The sequence below is a fragment of the Bos mutus genome, unplaced genomic scaffold, assembly GCF_027580195.1.
Source record: "Bos mutus isolate GX-2022 unplaced genomic scaffold, NWIPB_WYAK_1.1 CTG163, whole genome shotgun sequence".
Classification (NCBI taxonomy): domain Eukaryota; kingdom Metazoa; phylum Chordata; class Mammalia; order Artiodactyla; family Bovidae; genus Bos; species Bos mutus.
In genome coordinates, this window is record NW_027219084.1 from 349778 (window position 1) to 360191 (window position 10414).

The 10414-nt window shown below is 38.6% G+C and overlaps 1 pseudogene; it reads right to left on the reverse strand.

The window, feature by feature from the left end:
• Positions 1 to 1479: 1479 nt before the first annotated feature.
• On the reverse strand, positions 1480 to 1977 carry LOC138986792 (heat shock transcription factor, Y-linked-like; annotated as a pseudogene).
• Between the last annotated feature and the right edge of the window lie 8437 nt (positions 1978 to 10414).

Sequence of the window (10414 nt, forward strand, 5' to 3'; positions counted from 1 at the left end):
GGGATATATTGAGCAAGGCTCATGCCTCTGTTTTCATGAATATGGAGCCCTCCCTTTCTCTTCCTTTAGTTGAACAAAATGTAAATCCTAGAGTATGGGCTGATGGAAAAATCTGTGGGTCAAGCACAAATTGCTATTGCTGTAGTTTTCAAGCTCAAAAACCCACACTTATTTCCACATAAGAAGCAGTATCTACTGAAACCTGAGGTTAAGGAAGGGTTAAAACCTATCAAAAATTTAAAGGAGCAGGAACTATTAATTCCCTTTAACAGTCCATGCAACATTCCTATTTTGGGTATAAAGAAATCAAATGGTAAATAGAGCCTGCTGCTGCTACTGCTAAGTCGCTTGAGTTGTGTCCAACTCTGTGCAACCCCAAGGTGGCAGCCCACCAGCCTTCCCCGTGCCTGGTATTCTCCCCCTACTTTAAGATTTATGGATAATAAATGAGGTTGTAGGTTTTTTTTTTTTTTTACACCCTGTGGTGCCTAATCATTATACTCTATTGTATGATATTCCTGAACAAGCCAAACATTTCTCAGTTATTGATTCAAAAGATGCCTTCTATTCTGTGCCTTTGGCAGGGAAAAGTCAATTTCTATTTGCCTTTGAAGACCTTATGCAAGCAGCTTCTCAGTTAACCTGGGCAGTTTTGCCCCAGGGATTTCGTAACAGTCCTCACTTATTTGGACAAAGTTTGTCATGGGATCCACAAAACTTTAATAGCTCTGAAGTGGTGGTGTTACAATGTGTAAATGATATTTTGCTCTGTGTTGAGACAGAAGAAGCTTATTTGTGAGCCTCAGAGATTTCTTAAAATTTCTGGCAGCCTGTGGTTACAAGATATCAAGAGAAAAGGCTCAGTTTTGTCAACAATAGGTTAGGATCTGGGCCTAATCATATCAGAAGGAACTAGGGCCATAGGCCCTGAGAGACTTAAACCTATACTAAATCATCCCCTACTTATGACTTTAAGACAATTGAGAGGATTTTGAGGAATTACAGGTTACATTTGGATTTCACATGTTTATCTTGCCCTACCTTTACATAAACTTATAGCTGAAACTCAGCAGGCCCATTTTAACAGACCCATCACAACAGAAATTGAAACAGTAATCAGAAATCTTCCAGCAAACAAAAGCCTAGGTCCAAATGGCTTCACAGCTTAATTCTACCAAAAATTTCGAGAAGAGCTAACAGCTATTCTACTCAAACTCTTCCAGAAAATTGCAGAGGAAAGTAAACATCCAAATGCGTTCTATGAGGCCACCATCACCCTAATACCAAAACCTGACAAAGATGCTACAAAAAAAGAAAACTACAGGCCAATAAAACTGATGAACATAGATGCAAAAGTCCTTAATAAAATTCTATCTCAATTTAAAATTTCATTTTAGCTACATATGTGAACATGCTTTCTGGGTCACATGATTTAATCGTACAATTTGCCAATAAGTAAAAATTTTGGAATACCTTGCTCTAAAGACAGATGTTGTTTTCTTCTTCCAGAAAGTCAGGTAGTGAAGCAGATCTTTGAAAAGTTTGTCACTTTTTACTAAACCCATAAAGTTAAGCTGTTGAACTAAACTTTTCATACTCTTGGTTTCAAATATTCTGAAAGGCCCCTTTCTTTCCAAGACTTCTTTCTTAAAGAGTTCTTCATTAATCACATACAAGTGCTACTCTCATCCCGCCAAATAGATTGAAACTGATCACTTTCAACTCCAAAGTTTTTGTGGAAATGTGAGCGAAAGAAAATCATTCAGCTCATCTGTTTCAGAGACAGAATGTGTAGTGTGGTCTTTTTATCACAAGTTCCTCAGACAAAGCCTGAAAAGCATATTCTTCCATCACAGACCTTAAAACCGAGTCCCCAGGAAGTGTATAACCATACATAGAAGATCTAATGGAGGTTTCTGAACCAGTTGGTTCATCCTTAGGAGGCCAATCTTGAATTACTGAAGAAATATGTACCATCTCAGAGAAATCTTTCTTCAGATATTTTTCTCTTTTGTCTGATTTTACACACTGCAACTTCCAATGCCGCTTGTCTGGCCTACAGAGAGAAACTCTTTAGACCATCACAGTGGTTCTCAAAGTCAGAAAGCTGTGACATCACTAAGTCACTGGTCTCCTAGCAATTGAAGGGTAATGTTCAACCAGTGTTTGCTTCAGCATCAACTTAAAATACAGACTGCTTACAGAAATAGTAACCAAAACCATGAAGCCTGAAAATCCTCATACCTAAAGAATTTTTACAGAGAAAAATCACATCAATAAATCTACATGGTTTCTGAAATAAAACTGATTTATCACCCTTCTGTACACACATTCTTAATATTCAGTACTTTTATCCAAGCAAACTTGGGTCTACTCACTACTGTGCAATAAAATCAATCAACTGACTGTGGGTTTCAGTGAAAGCAAGTGTTTATTGTAGGACAGAGCAAGGTGTCCTTGCAGCTGGTGCTTCAAAGACCCAAATCTCCAAATACTTTCAGGGGAAGGATTTTAATGACAGAATGAGGGCGGGACATGGGGTCTGTGATCAGTTTTGGTACATTCTACTAATGGAGTGTTACTGAGGATATTGGGGGTCAACAACATCGACTGTCTGGTTCCAACTACTCTGTGGTCTATGTACATGCATTTCAGCCTGGTTGGGGCTTTAGCATCTCAAAAACTGTTCACAGGATATTGATCAGAATGTTATCTGTGGCCCTTGAGGAGGAACTAAAGATCCTTGACTTTCTTAATGGCTAAATCATTACTGTTCTCTATCGCTTGATTATTTTCCTTAGTTTCTGGCTTTTCTAGCTTCCCTGATTAAAATTACTCTTGGGACACGAGGAGGTCTACAATCTCCTACCTCTCTCTCTCTGGGTTTCATACTTTTCAACCTTAAGAAAGGGCTGCTTAGAATAAGAAAGGAAATAAAGTGTTGGACTTAGAGCTTGATCATAAATGTGACTGAAAATCTCAGTTGCAGGTTCAATTTATTTTTCATGTTTTCCAGCTATTGCAATGTTTGAGTCAGAAATAACTTTGTCTATTTCCTGTTGAGATGAAGCATGGAGTTGGAAATAATTCTGAGATCTAAGCTTGATTTCAATATTTTATATTATGGAAACATAATTTTCTATTTTATATAGTTGTGTGTGTGTGTGTGTGTGTGTATGTATACATATATATGTATATTTCTATGCCTATCTATTTTTGTCATTAACACTGGACAAACCTTTGAAATTTGGTAGATATTTATTAAAAGAAGAGAGGGGAGTGATATAAAGAGTCCTCTTACTTTACATGCAGCCAAGAAAACATACTTTGAAGTATTTCCACTTACATATATTCAATAACCGAGTAGACTTTTGAATCATTCTACATTTGAGTTTTAATTTTTTCCATTGCTGTTATACCTAACAGGAATTAAAAACCACTGTACTTTCTTTTATACACACACACATACACACAATGTGTATATATGTATATATGTATGTATGTCAAAATGTAATTTTAGTCAACTTTATTTATGTGGCCGAACACTTTGCTTGCTCTCAAGATCTTAAATAAATTGTTTGGGAGCCCCAACATTACTTAATAACTTTCTGGCTGAATAATTCAGATCCTATTGCTGAAAGGCTCTCCTTTAATCTAGCTCATCTTCTCCTATTATTTCTGTAATAAGAGATAGGGTTCATACTTATGAGGACACCTTGGACCCATAAAATCACAACTCTCATTTAATTAGAGATATTGTTCAAAGAAAGCTGCTGCTTTCCAATAAAATTTCCAATAAAATTGTTGAATACAATTTTATTCATTCAAGTCTGTAGTAACATAGGAACATGTTGGAACCACAGGCACAATGGTCAACTAGCTGGATTAGGGATAACAGCTACCCACTTAATGGGTAAAACAAATGCCTAGTGCACTGTGCATAGATAATAGTCAGGGTCTTCTGGCTAGCTGAGCATTGAAATTACATGATGTGTATATCAGAATCACTTCTCCATCATTCAGTATGTAAAATTTTCTTTCATTACTTTAAACTTCTGGTACCAAATATTTCAATAGAAATCATTGATGATCAAAATTTCTCTCACTTCATGCCACAGGGTTCAGCTTCCTGCTTTCCTCCACATCCTATCTCTTGTTTCTTGTCCTCCTCTGTATTTTTGTAGTTGCCTTGCTAGAGAAAATCTAACTAGATAACATGAACAGGCTCAATATATTATGTTAATGGAGAAATATATTATAGGCTGCATATTTTGTCAACATTTGACCCTGTTGTCACAGAAGCATGGCATAAATGCTCCAGCAGGAAACTTAAAACCAGCAGTATTACATATAATGAGTAACTATTATCTTAGGGTACTCTTAGAAAATAATTTCTTATTCAAAACATCGAGGGAAAACTAAGGTATAAGAATACAATAATCTTCAAAGTTGATAGGACAATATAGGGTAAACAGTACATTTGAATTTTCAGTGTTACACAAATTAAGTTCATGGCATCTGGTCCCAGAGCTTCATGGGAAATAGAAATGGAAAAAGCAGAAGCTGTGATAGATTTCCTCTTTTGTGGCTCTAAATTCACTGACAATTTTTTGGCTCTCCATTCACCATGGTGATGGTGGCTATAAAATTAGAAGACAATTCCTTCCTGAAAGAAAAGCTCTCACAAATTTAGAGAGCATATTAAAAAGTGAAGGCATGACTTGACCAATAGAATCACATAGAATCACATTTATGGTCTTTCCAGTAGACATGTACAGATGTGAGAACACCAACTGCTCTATTGGGGATGACTTGTGTGTGTCCATTGGATTGCAAGGAGATCAAGTCAGTCAAACATAAAGGAACTCAACTCTGAAGAGGCATTGGAATCACTGATGCTGACTCTGAGTCCCCAAAGTTTTGACCCCCTGAGCAAAGAGCTGACTCACTAGAAAGGGCCTTGATTCTTAGCAAACAAACAATTCAGTAGGAGATATGGGTGAGAGAGAATGAGATGGTTTTATAGCTTCACTCATTCAACGGACATGATCTCAGGCAGACCCTGGGTGATGGTGAGAGAGATAGGTCTTGTATGCTGCACCCAAGATGTCAAAAAGAGTCAGAAATGCCGTTGTGACTGAACAATAACAAGATTTCAGTTAATAAAATGGATCACCCAGGGTTGCGGTGGGGTCTCATAATGTTAGAGGAACAGGAGGCACAGTCCACCTTCTCCCACACAAATCCATCAAAGGATCAACTGCACATGGAACACCTTTCAGAAATCAATTTGTGAACGATGTTGATGGACCCTAGAAACCGAGAAAGGAAAACCAGTCTCTTAAAAACGAGGTAGGACAAAATAAGAGATGCGAAGGTAGAAAAGATTTTAGGGATCGAGATGCGCCTTAGAGAAGGAGTCGTAAAGGAGGAGAAATTTACACAAAATAAGAAACACTCTCTCATAGGTATCAGTGGGGGAAGAAACAGAACCAGGGAAAAAAGAACAAAAACACAGATTATGCCAATAAATGCAATTGCTAGCCGAGAAGTTGTTCAGATGCTCCCATCCACTATCATACATGAGGCCTGGAAGGGAGGCCTGTGATGTGTCAAATATGCTATGGTTAGAACCAGGCTTTAGTGTCCTCAGGATAATCTGACGGAGCTAAGGTGACATAGAAACATAAACCATGGAAACACTAGAGACAGACAGTTTAGAAAGGATGTTTCCTGCGAAAAGGCTCTAAGGCTATATAGTGAATCACGGCACAGTCACAGAACAGGAAACTGTGCACTAGAAAATACCAAAGGAGACCAAGCCAGCTTCTACTTAAGACCCTTTCTTCCACGGAGGGAGAGAGGAATGTGTATGACTGCCAGAGACAGAAGGAAATAGGTTACTGGTATCTTGGTTCCTCCACGAAGGTAGAGAGGAGTGTGTACAACTGCCAGAGGCAGAAGGAAGTAGGTTACTGGTATCTTGGTCCCAGAGACATCCCCTACCAAGCTGTAAGCTGGTTGACAGTTGCTAATGATGAATGCCTGGGTTCATGGACAGTTCACATAGGCAAGGATCATGACAGCCTGGGGTCAGCTACTCTGAGGAGACACATGGCACACCTGAGACTGTGCACTCTGGCACAGGTAGCAAACTGTGTGGTTGAGACCAGAGAGATAAATAAGAGGCATGCCCACCTAGGACTGTGCCCTGGCCTCCAACCAGACATCTGACATTTTGACATGTGAAGAGCAAAAAACACAGAGCCAATCGTAGTAAGTGCCCTAGCTGAGCACCTAAGTGTCTGACTGGCTGGGAAGTCAAACATGAAATATAAACAGTTGCATAAACCAACCCAGAGTGATAGGCCAGAATAAGTCTGTTTATTAATGTGAGACTGTTCATCTGAGGGACAATGAGTGCATATTGCATATTGCTTTCAGGATCTGGAATAGCTCAACTGAATTTATCACTGCTGGGAGCCAGTGAGGAACTCCGCCATGACAAAGGTCATGAGGAAGGAGGCTCGCATACGCAAAGGCGGGATCGAGCTTCAGGAGTCCCCCTGGAAATTCTCGAGCATATACCCCCAAAACCAGAGTCTGCCTACTTTCTGCTTGTGCTTTCACCTAAACCTCTGACTTTACGGGGGGCTCTCTCCCACTTCCTCTCTCTGAAAAAGAGTTAGCTTACAGTTCCATTGCATGACTCCACCCCTTCCCCATTATCCTCTATGCACAACTTAAGGTATAAAAACTCTTTGGAAAATAAAGTGCGGGCCTTGTTCACCGAAACTTGGTCTCCCCATGTCGCTCTCTCTCCCAAATTCTGGCTGAGTCTCCATCTGGAGCGCGGAACCCGCCATGCTTGCTAATTATGCCTGGGCTTCTAAGATCTGACCAGGGAGGCCTCAGTGTCTCCTCTCCTTCGGGAGAACAGAAGGACACCTGCAGCCTACGTAAGTGGTGCAAACTTCTTGTCTTGAAGTTTTATTGGTCTCCTGCGTAAACCAAGCTACTCAGCCTCTTTTCTCCACTGAATTTTCTTACTGAGCTATCCTCACTCTATTACTCTTTATATCTTTGATAAATATTTAAATAAATAGGTCGCCTATGCCGTCTCTCCTTCGAATACCCTGGATCAGCTGGGGCTGGACCCCGGCACAATAGAATAATCTGACAACAAGTACAAGCTTCAACTAGGGACTATCTGACACTGTACTGATACCAAAAAGCAAACTATTTTTTTCTTTTAATTCTGAGATCTATTTCTATATGATTTTTTTAATTTTTAACAATGCTAGTCCTTTTTAATAACCTAAACTTTTATTTCTATTAGCTATTATTACCTTTAAAATAAAAACACATACATCTATTTTTTAAACACTATGTATATATATATAAATGAATTTATATATATAAATGAATATAAATATATTTATATTCATATATATATATGAATATATATAAATGGATATATATAATTCATTATAAAAGAATATATATTTATATATAAATTCATTTATATATATAGTGTTAAAAAAATGGATGTATGTGTTTTTGTTTTAAAAGTAATAATATATATGAATATATATACATATATATATTAATTAATTTGGCCTCCGTTTTATTTTTTTGCACTATTAAAACAAGTCTAATTTTTATTCTTGGTTCTTAACATTTGCTTTCCAAAAATTGTTATCATGTTGTACCTGTAGGAATACAATCTTTAGGATCTAATTTCACTTATGATGGCATCAGATTGCAGACACCCTGAAACCATAATCTCATAAAACTAGCCAATCTTGTCACACGGACTGCAGCCTTGTCTAACTCAGTGAAAGTAAGCCTTGCCATGTGGTGCCACCCAGAATGGGCAGGTCATGGTGGAGAGGTCTGACAGAATGCAGTCCATGGAGAAGGGAATGGCAAGCCATTTAAGTATTCTTGCCTTGAGAACCCCATGAACAGTATGAAAAGGCAACATGATAGGATACTGAAAGAGGAACTTCCCAGGTCGGTTGGTGACCAATATGCTACTGGAGATTAGGGGAGAAATAACTACAGAAAAAATGAAGGGTTGAAGACAAAGCAAAAACAATACCCAGCTATGGATGTGACTGGTGATAGAGGCAAGGTCCAATGCTGTAAAAAGCAATATTATATAGGAATTTGGAATGTCAGGTCCATGAATCAAGGCAAATTCGAAGTGGTTTAACTGCAGATGGTAAAAGTGAATGTCGACATTCTAGAAATCAACGAACTAAAATGGACTGGGGTTAGGGTTAGGGTTACCAGAGGGATGGTGTGGGGAGGGAGGAGGGAGGGGGGTTCAGGATGGGAACACATGTATACCCGTGGTGGATTCATTTTGATATTTGGCAAAACTAATACAATTATGTAAAGTTTAAAAATAAAATAAAATTAATTAAAAATAAATAAATTAAAAAAAATAAATAAAATGGACTGGGGTGGATTTAACTCAGATGACCATTATATCTACTAATGGTGGCAGGAGTCCCTTAGAAGAAATGGAGTAGCCATCATGGTCAACAAAAGAGTCATAAATGAAGAACTTGGATGAAATCTCAAATATGAAAGAATGATCTCTGTTCGTTTCCAAGGCAAACCATTCAATATCACGATAATCCAAGTCTTTACCCCAACCAGAAATGCTGAAGAAGCAGAAGTTGAATGGTTCTATGAAGACCTACAAGACCTTTTAGAACTAATATCCAAAAAATATATCCTTTTCATTATAAGGGACTGGAATGCAAAAGTAGGAAGACAAGAAACACTTGGAGTAACAGGCAAATTTGGCCTTGGAGTACGGAATGAAGCAGGACAAAGGCTAATAGAGTATTGCCAAGAGAACGCACTGGTCATAGCAAACGCCCTCTTCCAACAACACAAGAGAAGACTCTACACATGGACTTCACTAGGTGGTCAACACCGAAATAAGATTAATTCTATCTTTGCAGCAAAAGTTGGAGAAACTCTATACAGTCAGCAAAAACAAGACTGGGAGCTGACTGTGGTTCAGATCATGAACTCCTTTTTTCCCCCAAATTCATACTTAACTTGAAGAAAGTAGGGGAAACCACTAGACCATTCAGGTATGACATAAGTCAAAGCACTTATCATTATACAGTGAAATATAGATTTAAGGAACTAGATCTGATAGACAAAGTTCCCAATGACCAATGGATGGAGGTTTGTGACATTGTACAGGAGACAGGGACTAAGACCATCCCCATAGAAATGGAATGAGAAAAGCAAAATGGCTGTCTGAGGAGGCCTTACAAATAGCTGTGAAAAAAAAAAAAAGGGAAGAAAAGAAGCAAAGAAAAGTTATATGTATCTGAATGCAGATACCCAAAAGAATAGCAGATAAGAAAGCCTTCCTCAGAGATCAATTCAAAGAAATAGATGAAAACAACAGAATGGGAAAAACTAGAGTTCTCTTCAAGAAAATTAGAGATACAAAAGTAATATTTCACACAAAGATGGGTTCAATAAAGGGCAGAAATGGTATGGATCAAACAGAAGCAAAAGATATTATGAAGAGGTGGCAAGAATACACAGGAGAATTGTACAAAAAGAGTTTCAAGACCCAGATAACCACGATGGTGTGATCATTCACCTAGAGCCAAACATCCTGGAATGTGAAGTCAAGAGGACTTTAGAAAGCATCACTACCAACAAAGCTAGTGGAGGTGATAGAATTTCAGTTGAACTATCTTAAATGCTGAAAGATGATGTTGTGAAAGTGCTGCACTCAATATACCAGCAAATTTGGAAAACTCAGCAGTGGCCACAGGACTGGAAAAGGTCAGTTTTCATTCCAACCCCAAAGAAAGGCAATGGCAATGGATGCTCTAACTACCACACAATTGCACTTATCTCACAGGCTAGTACAGTAATGCTCAAAATTCCCCAAGCCAGGCTTCAGCCATACGTGAACCATGAACTTCCAGATGTTCAAGCTGGTTTTATAAAAGGTAGAGGAACCAGAGGTCGCATTACCAACATCCAGTGAATCATCAAAAAAGCAAAAGAGTTCCAGAAAAAAAAAAAAAAAAAAATCTGTTTTATTGACTATGCCAAACCCTTTGACTGTGTGGATAACAATAAAGAGTGAAAGATTATGAAAGACATAGGTATACCAGACCACCATACCTGCCTAGGAGAAACCTAATGGCTCCCCACTCCAGTACTCTTGCCTGGAAAATCCCATGGATGGAGGAGCCTGGTGGGTTGCAGTACATGGGGTCGCTAAGAGTCGGACACGAGTGAGCGACTTCACTTTCACTTCTCACTTTCATGCATTGGAGAAGGAAATGGCAACCCACTCCACTGTTCTTGCCTGGAGAATCCCGGGGATGGGGAAGCCTGGTGAGCTACCGTCTATGGG